General features: G+C 48.9%; 1 long non-coding RNA gene and 1 pseudogene across 1 annotated transcript; one reads left to right on the top strand and one right to left on the bottom strand.

Moving 5' to 3' along the window:
• Positions 1 to 42: 42 nt before the first annotated feature.
• On the top strand, positions 43 to 1,495 carry LOC147570834 (uncharacterized). Its single transcript, XR_015248001.1, has 2 exons — positions 43 to 664; positions 1,360 to 1,495. It is a non-coding gene; the product is annotated as an uncharacterized LOC147570834 (long non-coding RNA).
• LOC147570833 (pleckstrin homology domain-containing family M member 1-like) overlaps positions 1,335 to 19,352 on the bottom strand; it is a 48,307-nt pseudogene continuing 30,289 nt past the window's right edge.

Genomic DNA, 19,352 nt, shown 5'->3' with positions numbered 1-19,352 from the left:
ACAAATTAGCACATGCCCCCGCCCCAGGTGGGATATGTGTCATTCTGGCTGCTGGAGGACAAAGGAAAGGAAAGAAAACAAATGGTTAACTGATAGAGATCTCAGTCGGGCAAGACAGGGGTTTCCATCAGTTTACAAATATCTTAGTAAATTACAAGAAAAAGGCCATCTTTTTCTCCTTTTTCCAGTATGAAAGATTCTTGGGGACAGTCCCTGTATATTCTTTGTACCCCCGGTACTTAGTACATTGTCGACATAGAGTGCGCGTGGCACGGATTGTTTTTCAATGAATTCATTCATTGTTATCAACGGATTCCACCCTATTTTGTCCTGTATTGCCTACATAACTATGAAATTCAGATTCTTAGAAGAGACTCTTGGTGTTATAAGATGCTTAGTAGAGGTGGTGACTTTTAAGACATTATATTGACACCACTAAAACCTCTTGGTGGAGAAACTCAATGAGCCCGTTCTCTGGCATGCTGGCAAAACAAAAAACTGACCCTCAGTATTCTTTCCCCAAGTTAGGCATCAGCAAATTAATGAGAGAGGAGGCCCCTGCTCTTGGGCACCCGCAGGAACTTACTCCAGCTCCAGACACACCGTAAACACTTTCATCTAACGGAAGATAAGCTGTGAAATCGGATTTCTGAACCACAAGACAGTGAGCCAGTCTTTTCCAGCGTCTGCTTTAGTGGAGGGTCTTCAACCTTGAGTCTCAACATCCCCCTCAGGCCACTGAACATGCCCAGTATGATTTGCTTTTTGACAGAGAAATCACAGAATGTCCCTGCTGAAAGGGAGTCACACACTTCTTAACTGAAGAGTGGTCAGGAAAGAAAGCACATGGAGAGCAGTGCCCTGTGGCAGGTGTTCAGGAGTTCTTGCTGCTTTCCTGATGGCTGAGGAAGCACCCACACCTTTTGCTGCCTGGAGAACTCTGTGCTAAACTTAGTTCTTCGCAGTTCTCTTTTGCACAGGAAACTTGCACGTGAGCCAGAATCAAAGTTAAATTCAGAAGTGGATTTCAAGGACCACGCACACCTTGGGGAAGCATCACTGTCACGAATTCCCATGATAATACTGACTTGGGTGTTACTTGCTTGGGGCCTTCACTGCCCACACAAAGCTGGGTACGAGGGAGGGCAGAGAGTGCCATTTAGGAGTTAAGACAAGTCTCTTGGCCTCTTTGTACCTTAGTTTCCTCATTTGAAAAAAAAAATGGATTTTAAGACCTACTTTCCAGAATTCATACTGGGTTTATTAACACACACCTAACCAATCACTGTATGATATTTTTACATGTAGTTTTTTTTGGTTTTTTTTTTTACATGTATTCATTTTCTGTTTCACTTACAGCTTGTGTAAAAACTGCATTCCATGCCAGGCCTGAAATGTTCCAAAGTTCAGTTTGGTGAGTAAATTGCAACCAAGATTTCTACACACACCAAAAAAAAAAAAAAAAAAAAAAAAAAAAAACCAAAACAAAACAAAACAACAACAAAAAAAAACAAGACACAAACGAAGAAGAAAAACAAGATATTTTCAGAATATTTATCCTTTGGCAGTGATTCTAATTTATAGATAACGAAACATAACCACAATACAATCTCCATACACTAAAGAAATCTCACTATGAAAGATGCTTGCCTTTTAAAAAAAATATTTGCATGAAAGATTTATACTTTCATGTTTATACATGTGGTGCATTAGATACAAATCAGTAAATGCTCAATAAATACTTGTGTTAAGTAAGTATTTTTTTCTAGAGAAGTAAGTTTATTTCTCTAGAAAAATGTTTCACAACTTTAGCACTGTTGAGATTTATGGTTGGATAATCTTTGTTATGGGGGGGGGGTGCTGCCCTGTGAACTGTAGGGTGTGACAGCAGCCCTGGCCTCCACCCACTAGATGCCAGCAGCACATCTACAGTCTGACAATCAAAAATGTCTCTAGACACTACCAAGTGTCACCTGGACGCAAAAGCACCCTGGCAGAGAACTGCTGCTCTAGAACGATTCACTCTGATCTCTATAATAACTCTCACACCAAACTTTGCCACAGACAAAAAAGATTTGCTACATAATTTTAGTAGCTTTCGACTAATAAAGTTTCATTCATTCAAAATGAATAACAAAGAGGTTTACAATTAAGTTTAATAAAAATTCCAAATACAATGAAATTATATTTGTAACTTACATAAACTGCAAAAAAGGTAGGGATTCAAATATACGTCTTTCAATAGATTGTATTTTATTGCAGGATAAATCTCTAGGAAAAGGAAAAGGAAAATATTGCCTCAATTAGCTCTAAGCTATCTAATTAGTAGGATGATAGTATTGAATAAGTAGCTTTTGGCTAAACTCTGAGTATTAGGAATTGTTATTTGAACCTTCCAGAGCCCCTAACCCTGCCCTCACCTTTCTTAAGAGTCTCACCTTTGTGATCTTCATACATAAAACATACAACTATAGATCTTGATAGATCTTGGAAGTAATCTTTCCTGAGAGCAGAAGAATTGATTAAATGACTTTCTGTGGCCTCATCAATTTCTAAATTATGAGCTCAAAGTTGTGATCTCCACATATAATTTCTAATATTAAAAGGGATATTCTCACATTAGCACACCTTCCTGGTTTAGTTGTATTTCTCGACACCAAGTCAATACCAGAAGAGATAAAAGATACCTTTTCATTTAACTTGAAAAGAAGTTACTCCTCTAATCAATACCTAACTTTGAACGAACTCAGAATTATATTATCATATTAATAGAAATTTATTTTTGGTTGTACATTGCCTAAACGCTCTATGAATTTATCAACTGCTTCAGTTGCAAGTGGGGCCAACAAAAAAACAACATGGTACTGGATTTTTATTTGGAAACACCCATTCTTGATTATAGTTGACCCTCTTATTTCCATTGATTTCAGCCGAGTCCCTCACTTTCCACCTACATGGGTACCACCATCTTCTGACTGGCATTGTCATCTCTGGTCTCTCCCATTCTAATCTATACTGCACACAGTCACCAGATTAATTCTCCAGGAGTGGTTCTCAAATATCAGAGTCACTTGGGAACTTACTCAAGATGCAAATTCTCAGCTCTACTCCGGACTGAGTGAATCAGGAACTGTGGAGGTGGAACCTGTGTCCTGACAAGGCCTCCAAGTGACCCTGGTGCAGTCTAAAGTTTGTCCTAGAGCACTGCTGTGATAACACGGTAGCTTGGCATATTATCCAAGGCCTTCAAAATCCTAAATCTGGCTCTAGTTTCCTACTCTACAGATACCAAAGAAATTTCTCCTGCATTTTGCCTTTCACTCACTCTATTTTGCAAGCATATTCTTCCCAAGATGTCTATCCGATGACACGTCATAGCCATTCAAGGTTCTGTTCAAACAGCATTTCTCTAGTAACTTCCCTGATCCAACTTGAAGTCTTCCCCCCTCTTCTATGTTCCAAAAACAACTTATACTTCTCATTGCCCAAATCCATTTCTTCCCCTCCCCCTCTCCTCCTCCTCCTTCTTCTCCTTCTTTGAATTTTTTAAAGTAGACTCCACGCCCAACCTGGGGCTTGAACTCACGACCCTGAGATCAAGAGTCGCATGCTCTACTGACTCAGCCGGTCAGGTGCCCCAATTTCTTCTTAATATAGTTATTCTGGCATTCCATTTCCTCTGGGCATAAACTCCATGAAAGTATGGACTAGTCTTGCTCATCTGCGTTGTCTACTGTGTTTAAAACTGATGCATGGACAAAGAACAAACTCAAATATTTATAAAATAAATTAACAGCTGGGTAGTGAGTAGAAGGAGCAAAATGACTGAAAAGAAATGTGGTTTTATGACTTTGTGGCTCCCGCTTCTGCACTCTGTCAGTGCTTCATCATCCATTTAGTGCTTATGCGTTATGGTTTAAGCTTCTGTTTATTTTCCCTGTGAAATCATGAGTTCCTACAAGGGTGGGAAGCCTGTCTTAACCATCTGCGTGCCTATGGTACTGGGCATAGGGCCTGTCACATTCTTTTTTAGGTTTTGATTCACATTTTTTTTTGAATGAATGAATGAGAACACTTCACCTAACATGAAATAATTGGCTTACAAAGTACCTCATAGTAGAAATAATGAAAGGCCCAATCCATTGCGCAGTTTGTCTCTTTTGTTTTTCTCCAAACTGTGTTTGTAACGTTTGGAGCCCAGATGGCAGAGGTAGCCAAGAAGACCAATACAAAGTGGTTGTCCCCTAAGACTTGGAAGGTTTGATAATTTGAAGGACTATTTTTAGTGTCATATGAGATTCCTTTTACTCACTACCCTTAAGCCTTCTACATTTGCAAGAAGAATCTATTTTCTAAAGCACATCATTAATAAGGATTAATGAGGGGCGCCTGGATGGCTTAGTCGATTGAGCATCTGACTTCGTTCGGTTCAGGTCATGATCTCACTGTTCATGAATTCGAGCCCCGCATCGGGTTCTGGGCCAACAGCTCAGAGACTGAAGCCCGCTTCGGATTCTGTGTCTCCCTCTCTCTCTGAGCCTACCCTGCTCATACTCTGTCTCTCTCATACTCTGTCTCTCTCTCTCTCTCTCTCTCTCAAAAATAAATAAACATTAAAAAATTTTTAAAAAAAGGATTAATGAAATACACAGCTTTGGATGGCATGGGCAAAGAATAAACACTGAACCTCCATAGCAAAGAACATTAGTATCTCTGTATGTCTAATGTACAGAGATATATGCAAACATTTCTTCCTTGACAATGAGGCTGGAGAGATGTTTATTCTGTAATTAGCAAAGTTAGAGGCATTTCTGATGTTTGTTTAGTGTAAACATTTCTAACTATACCACTTAACCATCATTATATTTTTAAAGATTTCATTTTTTTTAAGTAATCTCTATACCTAACATGGGGCTCTAACCTACAACCTCGAGATCAAGAGTTGCAGACTCTAATGACTGAGACAGCCACGTGCCCTTTAGCCATCTTTTTTTTAATGTTTATTTATTTTTGAGAGAGACAGAGACAGAGCATGAGTGGGGGAGGGGCAGAGAGAGAGGGAGACAGAATCTGAAACAGGCTCCGGGCTCTGAGCTGTCAGCACAGAGCCCGACACGGGGCTCGAACCCACAAACTGTGAGATCACGACCTGAGTCAAAGTCAGACACCCAACCAACTGAGCCACCCAGGAGCCCCAACCCCTTAACCATCATTTTAAACATCTATTTTTATGGTGGCATAAGCATTTCCACACCGATCACAGGAATCTGCTCCTGAAGCCAAGAGCACACTGTATGTTAGCTAACTTAACAATAAATTACATAAAAAATAATAATAAAAAAATAAACTAATAAAATTTCCCACACTGAAATCCCTAATCTGTTCTCTTGATAATTTAATATGTACTTGGTAATACTGCTTACATAATTCACCTGCTTAAATATTTCATATTTAAATATTTCATTTAGATTAAATTATTTAAAAATTCTGGGTTAATGGCATTCAAATTAATGTAAGTGTTCTATATTTTCTTGTCTTGTAGGTGACAATTTGAGGTTAACTTCAATTCCTCTCATTTTACTAAGCCAACTTTTTCAAACCTTTTCTGTAAAGGCCACACAGTAAATATTTTAGGCTTTGCAGGCCATATACGGTCTCTGTCACATATTCTCTGTTTCTCTCTCTTCTTTTCTCTTTTACAGCCCTTTAAGAACATGAAAATCATTCTGAACTCATAGGTTGTATCAAGACAGACCATACACAGGATTTGATCCATGGGCCATAAATAATAAATATAAATAAAGGCAGATGGTATATGAACACTTACATAACAAGGTTCATATGGGTGTCCATAATTGCTCAGACCTCATTACCCCTTTTCCTCTACAACTGAAGGGCTTTTTCCTAGATCTTGTCTATAAAATTAAAAAGTTGAAAACGCATAGGAGGTATTTAATGCTAGAGATGGGCTGGGTCCCCACAGACTTACAGAGTTATACAATTTAATAGAGAGAGTTACAGAATTCTACTGTTAGAAGAAATTGTTGCAATTATCTAATTTGAACCCTGTATTTTTTAATAAATAATATAACTAAAAACTCATAATAAATGATGAACTGATTAACTTACAAATACTGGAGGGATAGCAGGCCTTCAAATGTGTCTTTACGTAATTCGGTCAGATAATTTTCACTGAGAATTCTGCAAAATGAAAAGGTCATTTCTGGGTCAAAATGCAAAATAACTACAACTATTTGCTACACAGGACCGCTAGATGTGAGAGAAACCTGGGTAATGGTGCCACCAAATACACTAATTCTTATTTAATGTAGGGATGGCGACCTCTGCTGTTTGATTCAAATATTTTCTTCTCACATACTCCTTTGTCTCTCTCTCTCTCTCTCTCTCTCTCTCTCTCTCACACACACACACACACACACACACACACACACACACCCCTATCCACTCTTCACACCAAAATGTACATTTAATGCCTACTCTCTGGATCACAAAATCTCTGTTAGAATCCAGCCCTGAGTGGCAAAAACATGGACAGAACTGCCACTTCCTCCTCTCTTTTCCCAAATTTTATTGTGGAAGCCCTATTTATAACCATATCAGTGCTACGAGTAAAGCCATCTAATTTTTTTCCCCAACCAAAAAGTATCTGTGAGAACTAAAAATGTGCATAAAATGCACATAACATAAATGCTCAGTTTAATATGTATAGAGTAAATACCCGTGTAACGCTATTTGTTCTTTCTACTGTTGGTGGATACTAGATTTTTCTAATTTTTAGTTATTATAAACAGTGCTGCTTTGAACATTTTTCTGTTTATATCCTAGTACACATTTGCCTAAGTTTCTCCAGGATTTAACAGGGGTACAAAATTGCCTTCCTAAGAGGTTGTGCTATTTCAAGCTGGCAGATTGAAACATGCCAGGTCTCTACCAAACTCCAAACTCCACCAAAGTCCCTAAGAATGATTAGAAAAGATACAATTAGAAAATCCACAACCTTAGCTCAAAGCCAAGGGAGTAGCTCTACAAACACTCCCCACCAGAAATGCCTTGGAGCCACCTACAGGGTGATTAGCTGGGATACTGCAGTAGGACCAAGGACAGCACATCAACCCCACATCCTTCCTCCTGGGATCTGGCAGCAAAGGGTGTTTTCTTCCAGGCAGGAGCCATTGGTGTTAGAAGGGGGCAGGGTCCCAGAACCCTGGAGGAAGGGTCTACACTCTGACTAGCCATTAGAAGTCACCTCCCACCTCTTCTTTAACTCTCAGGGGGACCTGTCACCAATAACAAGCCCCGTGGTTCATTTCACCTCTTCCTTAGGACCAGAAAACAGAAGCAAGTCAAATCTCAACTACAAAGATAAATTGCACTCAGGAATGACCATGTGGAGTGAGAAAGCCAATTCCATTCAGGACAGAAAATAAAAAACAAATATAACAGCTTATAGTCAATGACACAGTTAACAGAGAAAACACAAAAGGATTTGAGAATACCAACATTAATGGGGCACCTGCGTGGCTCAGTCGGTTAAGCATCCGACTTCGGCTCAGGTTGCAGTCCATGGGTTCAAGCCCTGCACTGGGCTCTGTGCTGAAGCTCAGAGCCTGGAGCCTGCTTCAGATTCTGTATCTCCCTCTCTCTCTGCCCCTCCCCAACTTGCACTCTGTCTCTCACTCTCTCTCTCTCTCTCTCTCAAAAATAAACACTATAAAAAATTTAGAATAGCATCATTAATATATCCTCAGATAGAGGTAAACAGTACATCTAATAAAAAGAACCAACTCAAGATTATATGAATGAAAAGTATTATCATTAGTAAAAAACTCAGTCTATGAGCAGCAGAAATGGTCGTTGAATAAATTAGAAAACTTGAGGGGCGCCTGGGTGGCTCAGTCGGTTAAGCGGCCGACTTCAGCTCAGGTCATGATCTCGCGGTCCGTGAGTTCGAGCCCTGCGTCGGGCTCTGTGCCGACAGCTCAGAGCCTGGAGCCTGTTTCAGATTCTGTGTCTCCCTCTCTCTGACCCTCCCCCGTTCATGCTCTGTCTCTCTCTGTTTCAAAAATAAATAAACGTTAAAAAAAAATTAACACAGAATTGCAATCGGTAGAGGTTGAGTTGGGATATGGAAGGGGAAACACCTTTCCTCAGAGCTACTGACTTCAAAGTTCTGGACCAAGAAGGACCTTAGAATGCATATAGATATAAAATTTTTTTTTCTAAAGTCGTCTCCACGCCCAGCTTGAAGCTTAACGCAGGGCTTGAACTCCCCACCCAGAGATCAAGCCGTGAGCTGAGATCAAGAGTCAGATGTCCAACCGACTGAGCCACACAGGCGACCCGTCCCTTCTTATACTTTTTATATGAGAATAGGGCTCCCTATTTTAAAGGGCTCCGTTTTAAAACTGTTACAAAGTAGGTTTTATATTTGCACTCAAACCAAACACTTCATCATTATGGTCTCTGGTATAAACCAAATCAAAAGAAAAGGGAAAAAAGTGTAGCAGCAACAACAGATTAGTGTCAATCAAGAGTTGGGGCCGACGTCATTTAGGAGCTGTGAGTTACAATGAAACTTATTCTGACGACCTTAGCTCAATGATGGCTCTTTCTAAACTAAAGAAGACTCCGTTTGTATTGTTCCTTTACACTCCATCCAATCCTGCCACACCTTAGATTTTTTTCGGACGTCCCTGGGCTCTCCAAGTGAATAGTAAACTAGGTGTAGGGGCCCTGACTCCCACCATCTCTACCAACCCAGAGCAGTGAGTTGGCAGGTGCTGGACAAACAATTTATCATCTGTAAGTGTGACTTTCCCTTCACCTAGTCTACTTAGCAGGTAGTCGCGGCCTCGAAGATCCCATGAGCCGTCCGGCCCAACGTCCCCACGCATCAGGCCGGACCCTCCATCCGCCGCCGACTTGGGCATCCCGCCAGAGACAGAACTTCCGAGCCGCCCCCGGCAGCGCCCCGGCGGAAGGACTCGGCCTCCACACTGGCGGGCGCCCGAGGCCCCAGCCAGGGGAGCCGGCCTCGCCCAGCCTGGCTGCGCCCCCGCCCGTGCCCCGACGCGGCCCTCACTTGTGCGTTTGCTGGTACAGCGGCTCCACGTCGCCGGCCCCGCCGGGTCCGGCCCTGGCTTCCCTGGAACACGTCCTCACGGCCCCCCCCCCCCCCCCCGTCCGGCTTCCGGCTGCCGGCTCCCGGTCGCAGGACCCGCCCCCTCCTGCCGGCCAGGGCTGCCCCGGCGCGCGCCCTGCCGGTGGTGATGGAGACAGAAGAGGAGGGCGACGGAGAAGAGGCCCGGACAAAAAGGCTAAGAGTAGTCAGAGGCACTGCCGCAGATCGGGGACGAGGAAGCATAGTTGTGGGTAGGGGGGCGGGCTTCGGCATCGAGTCAGGCGTTGACAAGGGCAGTCGGAGAAGTAGGGACGTGAGGTCCTCAGAGCAAAGCTGCAGGAGAGCTGGTGTACACCTGCCATTCCCCAGCGGAGGCAGGCTTGGGGGGGCTGTTCTCGCTCTGCTTCCCAGTAAGCTGCTCAGTTGTGGGTCTGGAGCTTGCGCTCCGCTGGGCTCTTGTGCGCAAGCATCTCCTATGTCAAATATGTCCGGTTACTACTCCCCCCCCCCCCCCCCATTTATCCTTCCAATAAACTCCCAATGAATGAGTGGTAACCGTGTCTTGTGTGCTGTGGGGAAACCGGTTCCTCTTGCCCTCAAGAGAGGTCGCGGTCTAGGAAAGGAAGTGAGATAAGGGTACAAATAAACAGCTGCTTTTTTTTTTTAATTGTTTTTTCAACGTTTTTTATTTATTTTGGGACAGAGAGAGACAGAGCATGAACGGGGGAGGGGCAGAGAGAGAGGGAGACACAGAATCGGAAACAGGCTCCAGGCTCCGAGCCATCAGCCCAAGGGGAGGCTGAGAAACGGAGCTCCTTGCGTCCCCGCCTGGAACCAGAAGGCTGTCACCCTCTCCTGCGCGGGGACTAAAAGTTCCACACCCAGAAAACGGCGAGGGGTCACTGTCTCTCTGTGCAACCTCAGCGCACTAGCTGGCTCTCCCTACCAGTCCTGCATTCACTGGTGCTCTTATCCAGCAGGGCCCAGTGGGTGTGAATAACTCAGCTCTCAAGGCAAGAACGACGCCTCAGTGCATATTTGAAAAGCCAAATCAAGTACACCGGGCTCCGGGGCAGGCGTCGGACTTGGCCTCCCTTGGGCCCAGAAAGCCTTCCTTTCTCCAAACAGCCCCTGCCACCTGGCCTTCCCCGCCCCGCCCCCGCCCCCACCTCTAGCCCAGCAAAGCCACAGGCTGACACTGCCTCCCAGCGCCCTGCTGGCCCAGCCTGGCTGGCTCTAGGCCACTCATCCGAGGAATTGAGACAGCGAGGTGGTCCCCCCTCAAAAAACCCTCAGTCCTTCCTCCTTTGGTCTCCCTTATTCCCCCCGCATCCTTTCCTACTCTGCCCTCCTGCTCCAACGTGGTTGGGGACCCTCAGTTCCAGTCCCCCCCGCAACCTCTGTTTGCTGGGTGTCGAGGGAGGGAAGGGCTGCCGGGCCCAGTGGAGAGGAGTGCGCGCGCGCGGGCACCGACTTCGGGGTGCGCGCCGCGTGCGCCTGCCTGGGGGGCCTCCACGTGGCCGAGCAGCGCGGGGTCCTGGCAGCGCCCCTCTTCCTTCCTTGCACGCCCAGGAGCTCTCTCTGTTCTTCCCTCGTATGGGGCCTTCATTCAGGGCCTGAGCGCACCGTTCCTTCCATCTGTAACACTCTTTCCTGAGTCTTCCCCTTTCTAACTCTGACTCATTCTCCAAGGCTCATCTTATATGTACATTCCTCCAGGAAGTCTTCCGGGCTCTGCCCTCCTCCACTCCGGATTAGAGGGCTCACCTCTGTACTTCCAGGCATCCTGCCTCCCTTCTAGCTCCCTCTAGGCTGTTGTAGCAGCTCTACAGGCTGTTGTAGCTCTAGGCTTACTCATCTGCCTTCCCTGTGAGAGGGTAGGACCGGGTCTACCTTGCTCAGTGTGGAGCTCACAAAGCTGGCTCAGTGCTGAGCACTTGGTATGTTCTCAGTAAATAACTGTTAGATGAACGAGTAAATGAATGAATACATGAACAAATAAAAACCACTCCCAAAGCTTGCGGTAATTTCCCCAACCTAGTGGGAAGGTGATTTCTGCTCGGCTCTGGCATTTTTCCTAAGGGGGCGTCTTGGGCGGGCACTAGCTGCATGCGTGTGTGTGTGTGTGTGTGTGTGTGTGTGTGTGTGTCCGGGACGCTCACCTCTTGCTCAGCTCCTTCAGGGCCCCACTTCGGCACAGGCCCAGGTAATCCCCCAGAAGCTTCAGCTGCTCCCGTCTCCTCCGGACGAGGCGCATCTGCTCCACATGCTCGTACAGCGAGGCATTCACCAGCTGCAGGTTGATGAGGGGTGGGCCCGGATCTGCGTCAGGAACTTCAGAGCCTGCCGGCAGATCTGGGACACCACCAGACGGCAGACGGTGGCGGTTGGGGGGGGGGGGCGGGACAGAATGGCCGTTCGGTGAGCATCTCTGCGACAGGCACAGTATTACCCACCCACTCACCCGCCCTGCCACCACCGTCCAAGGGAAGCGGTGCCATCTTCATTATACAGATGAGGAAATGGAGGACCAGAGATGATGTGACCGGGCCTAGGTCCACAGCTCATAAAAGTCAAGATCTGAACCCAGTTGCCCTAACTCCCAAACCTACTCTCCCTCCCAGGCACTAGCTGCGGTCCCTCCCCGGCCACGTTGGGTCAATGCCCCTCTCCCCCCGGGCCTACAGATCCTTCCCACTATTTCCTGTCTTCCCAGCCCCCATTTTCCTGCCTAACAGAAACAGGCACTGCCCCAGCGCCGACCCGGGAACCAGGTGACTGTCTGAGTCAGGCTCCAGCCACAGGAAACTACAGATCAGACACAGCTTAACAAGGTTTCCCGAGCGCCCCCACCCCAAGCTCTGGCCAGCAGCACCAACCAGGGCTCCCCCAAGTCCCCGTGTGGAGGGGAGCGATCAATCCCAGCCTCTCCCACTGACAGGGTGTTACAGGTTCTACCCTCGGCCCTGACCCTAATGCCAAAGCCGGTTACTGAGCGCCTACTATTTGCCCGACGGTGGGCTGCGGATCTCAACCATATCCTTTCTTCGGGCTGATGACAATTCAATGGGGGAGGTGTCACCACCCCCATTTTACAGATGAGTAAATGGAGGCTCAGAGAAGCTAAAGTGGCTTATCCAATCTACCTGCAGAAAGCAGAGCCCGGGTCTAAACTGAGGTGTTGTCTCTGCACACTTGGCTGCCTCATTAACTACCAAGAAGCTTCTCTCCCCTTCAGTCTCCTCCTTGGTGTAATAAGAAGGCCGGAGGATCTGAGATGGTCTCCACCATCAACTACCATGCAGTGGTTAGGAGTCAGGCTTTCAAGTCAGAATTGAATTCGAATCCTGGCTCTACCACTGCCTACCAGTAGGACCTTGTGACACTTATTTAACCTCTGTGACTCAGTTTCCTTGTCTATAAAGTGGGGAAAAGAAAAGCATCTCTTACGGAATTATTTTGAGTTTAGGTTAAAATAATGATAATAATAATAATAATAATAATAATAATAATAATGCAGGGGCGCCTGGGTGGCTCAGTCGGTTAAGCGTCCGACTTCGGCTCAGTTCATGATCTTACGGTTCACGGGTTTGAGCCCCATGTCGGGCTCTGTGCTGACAGCTCAGATCAGAGCCTAGAGCCTGCTTTGGATTCTGAGTCTTCCCCTCTCTCTGCTTCTCCCCCACTCGTGCTCTCTCTCTCTCTCTCTCTTTCTCTCAAAAATAAATAAATGCAAAAAATAAAAAATAAAAAAAAAAAAAGTTGTCCGGATGTTGTAAATAGCGAGTGTGTTTTATGGCCAAAGAATTATTTGCATCTGTGGCGGTTCTGAGGTTTAATATTCTATATGCAGTTAGTTAAATACTTACCACTGAGGGCAGGAGTGAGGACAAGGTAACCAACAAAAAGCCAAAGTGAAGCTAATGTCCTTGGGGTTCCGGTCCCCAGCAAGGTGGAGGCTGGGGTGGCACGGAATCTAAGAGTCACGTTCCCTGTGCTCTGACGACACATCCACACGTCAAGACTGCATGGCCAATAGGCCTGGGTCTTGAGAAACAAATAGCTTCTTCTTTGTGCTTCTGTGTCTGTCTTAAGCAGAAATCTGTGCCTTTGGGAGAAAGCCAAGTTTGTGCTCCTCCAGGCAGGCTCTGACTAAGTGAATGAGGGGCTGAAGGTGTGGCAGGCCTCAGGAGAAAGAAAGGGCACTGATGTAAGGCTCTAAGAGACTGGCGGGTGCCATCTCCTGTAATGTCCTCTGAGGCAGATACTTATTAATCCTTCTTTATAGATGAGGAAACTGAAGTTAAATAATTTGCTAATGGTAACATAGCTAGGTAGGTGGGTAAGCTCAGGTGGAGAAGAAGAAAAGAGAGATCTTAGAATACATCTTATTCAAAAGCATTTGGTGAACATAAAAAAGTACTCAAGACTAAATCACACTAAATGGTACCAAGTGGACAGAGCCTGTTATAAATCAGTATGAGTCCAGAACGATCCCAACTTTACAAATGTATGTAAACAAATATACAGAAAAGGCTGACTGCTCCAAGGGGAAGTACAGCCAGTTGGCCAGCCCACCCATCCATCCACCCGTCCATCAGTCCACATCCATCTACCCATCCCTCCATCCACATCCATTCACCCAACCATCTGTCTACATCCACCCGCCAACCCATCCACCCATCTATCTATTCACAACTATCTACCCACCCATCCCCCATCCATCTAGAAATATAATCTATCCTAACTATCTTTCCTTATCTATTCTTCCTCTCCCTCTCTTTCTCTCTCTCTAGTTGCTGGTGCCTTAAACAGTTTTCTCCATGGCCATGGGAGCTGCAGAGAACCACCCTCAGACCTCCACCTGAGGAACGAGGCAGGCACTGACAGAGTTCTGCCCAGGGGCTACAGACCAGCAGCACAGTTTTCTCTTGGTTGGCCCTCCCACCATCATGGGGCCTGAACCAGTGACCCTAAATTCCCTAGAGCCAAACTCCTCCACACAAAGAGCAGCAACAAAGGGGAGCGACCATTCCTTTGTCACTCCTCAGCCCTGTGTGGCCACGACTGGTTGGGCCCAAGGCTTACCGGGCGCTTGGTGAGGTCCCAGTTGTGGATGATCCTGGCCGGAATCACCGAGGCATCGTCCTGGTGGCAGATGTCGCAGTAATAGAGGCCAGAGAAGGCACAAAGCTTGGGTCGTACAAACGAGAAGCCAATCTGCCGGGAGCAGCCTGGGGAGAGGGACGGCAGGAGAGTGAGCAGTGGCGGGGCCAGAGTCTGGGGACAACGCAGAAGCTCCTAGGCAGAAGGACCTGCTATTTAAGGAAGGGGCAGACATACAAGGAGGACACAAAGATCAAACAACCGTCACTCACATGCCCACCGCTGAGAAACAACCCCATTACTTAGTCTTTACGACAAAACACCATTAACAATTATTGCTGCCATTTTGCAGCCGAAGCAGTCGGTGCACAGAGAGGTCAGGAGACCTGCCCAGTCACAGGACGATTAAGTGGCAGAGCCGGTAATCGGATTTGGGTTGGGTTGGTGTTAGAGCCCACATCCTCTTCTACCTAGCTGCCTGTGTTCAGTGTTCCCACTGCTTGCTCACCAATGCCAACCTCCCGTAGGCCCACCCCTCCACTGGGGCCCAGAAACGGAAGCAACCGAGTCAGCGCCTCAGCAAGCAGGGTAGGAGCTGGGGACATGGGGCCGGCCGACAGGCAGGGAGTAGGTGGGGAGGCCAACCGGAGGCAGGACCGTCTGGACACTGCCTGGTGCCAGCTTGGAGTCAGACAGGCCGGACATCTCTGGACAGTGGTGCAGGGTCCGGCTTCAGCTCCTCTGCTGGAGGTCCCTCCACAGCGGCGGGCGGTGGGAGTCAGAGTGGGGCTCAGATCCTGAGCACATGCCTGCCTCCCACAGGGCCAGGGGAAAGAGGCCCTCTGGCCTTGGGACGAGAAGGGCTGGCTCTTCTGCCTAATAGCTGCCTCATCCTAACCTTCGTCGAGGTTTTACGAGGTTCCATTTCAGTATCTATAAAACTCAGCTGCTCCTTGCTCTCCTGTGGGGGTGATGACCAAGTTTAAATGAGATGAGGCTTTGAAAGTGCCCTGTGAACCATGAAATACAGCCAGATGCCGGCGGTGGGCATCCACCCGGCCACAAAGCCATGCCTGCAGCAGGAAGGAAGCCCAAGCCCCCAGATTCAGTCTCGGCCTGAGGGCTGGCGGGTGAGAGGCACAGTGAGAGCCGCCCCCTGCCAGCATTCACACCCACTGGGGGACCCTCCTCACCAGCCCTGGGGGGCCTGGCCTCCTCCACGAGCCCAACACCCACAGGCGGAAAGTTCAGAGCGTGAGTGTTAGGGGTTGGCGGGTGTGAGGAGGGAGTGAGCAGGGACTTGAAAATGTCTTCTGCAGGAAGAAAACCGCAGACCACTTCCTTCCAGATGCCCGAAGCAGACTTTCCCTCCGGTCCCACAGGCTCCAGCCAACAGGATGGTCCTCAAACCACCTGCAGCTGCGTCTCCTGCTAGGGCACCCTGCGGCAGGGCAAAGTCCTCACAGTCCCCCTGGAGAACCGAAGGTGATGGAAACAGGGGTCTGGGTCGGGGAGAAGAGCTAAAAATGGAACGTGAGCCATGGAATATCTCACAGCCTTGAAAAGCAATGGGGTGGAGAGGCCCTGCGGGGACACGGCCAGAGCGAGCCTCTAGGACCGTCAAGGTCCTCATCTGGCTTCACCACAGGACAGGTTATTGTTAGGACTAAGTTAAATAATCCAAATAAAGCAGCTGGCCCGGTGGTCCCACACAGAAGGATCAGACTTGAGGACAGTAATGATACGGCAGATGTACTGACGTAGAATAATATCCATGATACATTCCTCAGTAGAACAAAACCAAGTTGCAGAACAATATATACAGCTGTGCTGGCCCGTACGGTGGCCACAAGCCACAGGCGCCCATTTCAATTTAAATACCTTTAAGTTAAACTGAAAATTTGGTTCCTTAGTCACACTAGCCACATTTGAAGTCCTCAGGGGCCACAGATGGCTTGTAGTTACCATATTAGACAGCACAGATCTAGGATATTTTCACCATCGGAGAATGTTCTATTGCACAGCACTCAGTAGGATGAGCTGTGCACCCACAGGTCCCAACCCTCGGCAGGGCTGCTGGCCTCGGTGGGTGCTGGGGAGGAGCAGAGGCTACGTCTGCTGCAACATCCCAGGGGTGGCATGGGGACGCTCGTGGAGAGCCAGGACAGGGCAGAGAGCCTAAATCGGGAGCCCCACCCGAGGCAGAGTGAGGCGGGCAGGCTGGGGGTGGCGGGACAGCAAGGGGGCACCTGCACAGAAGCAGCCCTGGGAGTCGAGGCCTTTCTCCGTGGGGATGGCCACGAGGTACCGCAGCAGGAAGCCGTTCTCCCGCGTGGCGAACTTCAGCACCTCCTGACAGTTTTCGTCCAGACTCCCGCCCAGTGTCACCGCCTCCTCGGCCCTCTCCAAGTAGGACGCCAGGACCTTGCGCACCAGCTCCCTCCACAGGGCGGCCTCCTCAGCATTCCCGGCCTGCAGCTTCAGGACGGCCTTGGCCGTGATGATTTTGAAGAAGGATGGGCCCCCGAGGCTCGTGTCTGGCAGGATGTCTCGGATGGTCTCAACTCCGTGGCTGTCACTTAACATTTTCTCGTTGTTTCTCACTCGGAAGCACTTCAGAGACTCCAAGGATAGGGAAAAAATATAGGGCATCCAGGTCCTGTCCGTGTACAGGTACAGAAGGGATTCTTTAATAGCGTCTGGCTCGGGAACTTGGGCAGAGGACCAACAGAACTGTGTGCCCTGGAGAGTCTCGGGCTCAGTGGGTGGGTCCGGGTGGGAGGGGAGGCCACCCTGGGGGGCGTCTGGGGGGTCCTCGGGCTGCTCCGGGTACTGGATGTTCACCCACTCATCCTCCTGCTGGGGCCGGCACTTCTGTAGGGCCTCCCGCACCCGGTCCAGCCAGTCCTCGGCTTCGTCCTGGGAGGAGGCCCGCAGGGCCAGCAGCTTCCTGCCAGAGAAGACCAGCTCGAAGCGGCCGTCGCCGTGGGCTGGCCCCACGGCCTCGCATCGCAGCAGGGAGCAGTTCTCCACGCAGGTGCGTTCCTCGGTGTTCAGGTAGAGGCGGAACTCCAGAGGGGAGAGCTCGCAGAAGAGTTCCTTCCAGATGCCCATCGCCCCCCGCCGCTCCACGGTGCCCAGCTTCATGAGACCCCGGAATGGGTTGGACAGCCCTGGGGGCAGAAAGAGGCACTTTAGACGGCGGGCCAAGCCTCTACCTCCCGAGGCCCTGCAGCGGGTGGGGACAGGGGCTGCCGCGAGAACGCTTTAGGAGTGCCTTCGTCCCATCCGCACCCTCAGCTGTTGACCTTGTTCCTGAATTTTACTGAGAAAAAAAAAAAAAAAAAAGGACTAAAAAAATTACCTCCACAGAGCCCTCACTATGGCATCTGTACCCACACTCAGACTTCCCCCTTGTCACCGGGGATGAACTTCCGGCTCAGTCTGAGGCCTACTCCTCCGTCTGCACAGGGGACCCCTCCCCACTGCCCACTCAAGGACAGGGACGTCTCTCCAGCAGCCCCCCCCCCCGCCCCCCACCGTGTCACTGCTTTGTCCCTTCCCTCCTGGCTCGTTCCCATCAGCACACAAACACGCTGTTATTTCTGCCATCTTTAAAAATAGCTTTCTTGATGGCACTCACATTTCTAATTACCACCCTGTTCCTCTGTCCCCTTTACAGAAAACCTCGAGGAGGTGTCACAACTGTCTCTGGTTCCCCTGCTCCCGTTCCATCTTGAATCTGCTCCAGTCAGGTTTTTGTCCCCTCCTTCCACTGAAACGGCACTTGGGAAGCCCCATGCCCTCCTTGTCACCAAATCCCAAGGCTAATCCTTGGTGCCAATCTGGCCTGACCCATCAGTATCTCAGGACACAGCTGAGACCCTCCTGCCCTCATGAGACACTTCCCTCACACGGCTGCTGAGGGGCCACTCTGGGTACTCCTCCGCCACGACGGGCCACTCTTCTGTCCCCCGGGCTCACTCCTCCGCCTCTCCCTGACATGTCAACATTGGAGCACCCCAGAGCTCAGTCCTGGGTCCCCTTCTCCATTGACACCCGCCTCCTACCTGATCGTGCCTACGCTCAGGGCTTTATGCCAACAGCTCCCCAGCGTTTATGTCCAGCCTGAACCTTGCCCTTGAACTTCAGGTTCAGATCTCCACCTGTGCCATGTATGGCTGATATCTAATAGGCATCTCAAAATTGACATGCCCGAAAATCAATTCCTGCCCCTCCCACTGCAAACTAGCTTTTCTCCCAACATCCCTCATCTCATAAATGGCAAACTGCATCCTTCGAGCTGCTTGGGCTAAAAACCTTTCCTTTCTGTCACACACATACACACGCAGCCCGTCAGCGAATTCTGCTGGCACATCCGGAACCCTCTGCTTCTCACCACCTCGACCGCTACCACACGGGCTCCGACGGCTGTCACCCCTGGCCTGGCTTGTGGCGAGAGCCTCCTGACTGGTCTCTCTCCCCTGAGGTCCTTCAACATACGAGCCAGGATGACTCCCCATTTAAAGGAAGTCAGATCACGTCCCTTTGCCCCAAACCCTGCAATGACTGCCATCTCCCTCGGAGGGAAAGCTAACGTCCCTTCTGTGGCCCGCGAGGCCCTCCGTCACTCCGCCCTCATCTCTAACTACCCCCTTCCCATCTCCTTGGTTTCCTGGGCACGTGCCCATGGCAGGATCTTTGCATCTGTTCCCCTGCTGGAGCCACACAGGTCGGCCCGTGCCTTCCTGCCTCTCTCCCTGCACATCTCCTCAAATGTCACCTTCTCTGTGAGGGCTTCCTTGGCCACCCATATGAAATAGTACGCTCCCCCCCGGCACTCCCCAAGTTCTCCACAGCAATTATTATCACCAGTCCATACTATACATTTACTTGTTAATTCCCTTCTTCCCTGCCTCTTGCACTAGGATATAAGAAGTCTGTGAAGACAGGGACGTTGCTTTGCTTCCTGCTGTGTCCCCAGCACCCAGAACAGCCTGGCACAGCACAGATACTTAATAAATACCCGCTGAATGAGCGTGTGCCTGGACACCACACACCCCTCTATGCTCCCTGGTTCCTAGGGCTCTGCCAGCAACTGGGG

The sequence above is a fragment of the Puma concolor genome, unplaced genomic scaffold (genome assembly GCF_028749965.1).
Source record: "Puma concolor isolate L17-30 unplaced genomic scaffold, mPumCon1.1.hap2 unalloc_scaffold_83, whole genome shotgun sequence".
Classification (NCBI taxonomy): domain Eukaryota; kingdom Metazoa; phylum Chordata; class Mammalia; order Carnivora; family Felidae; genus Puma; species Puma concolor.
Note: the sequence above shows the minus strand (reverse complement) of the source record. Positions and strands in the feature narration are given on the sequence as shown.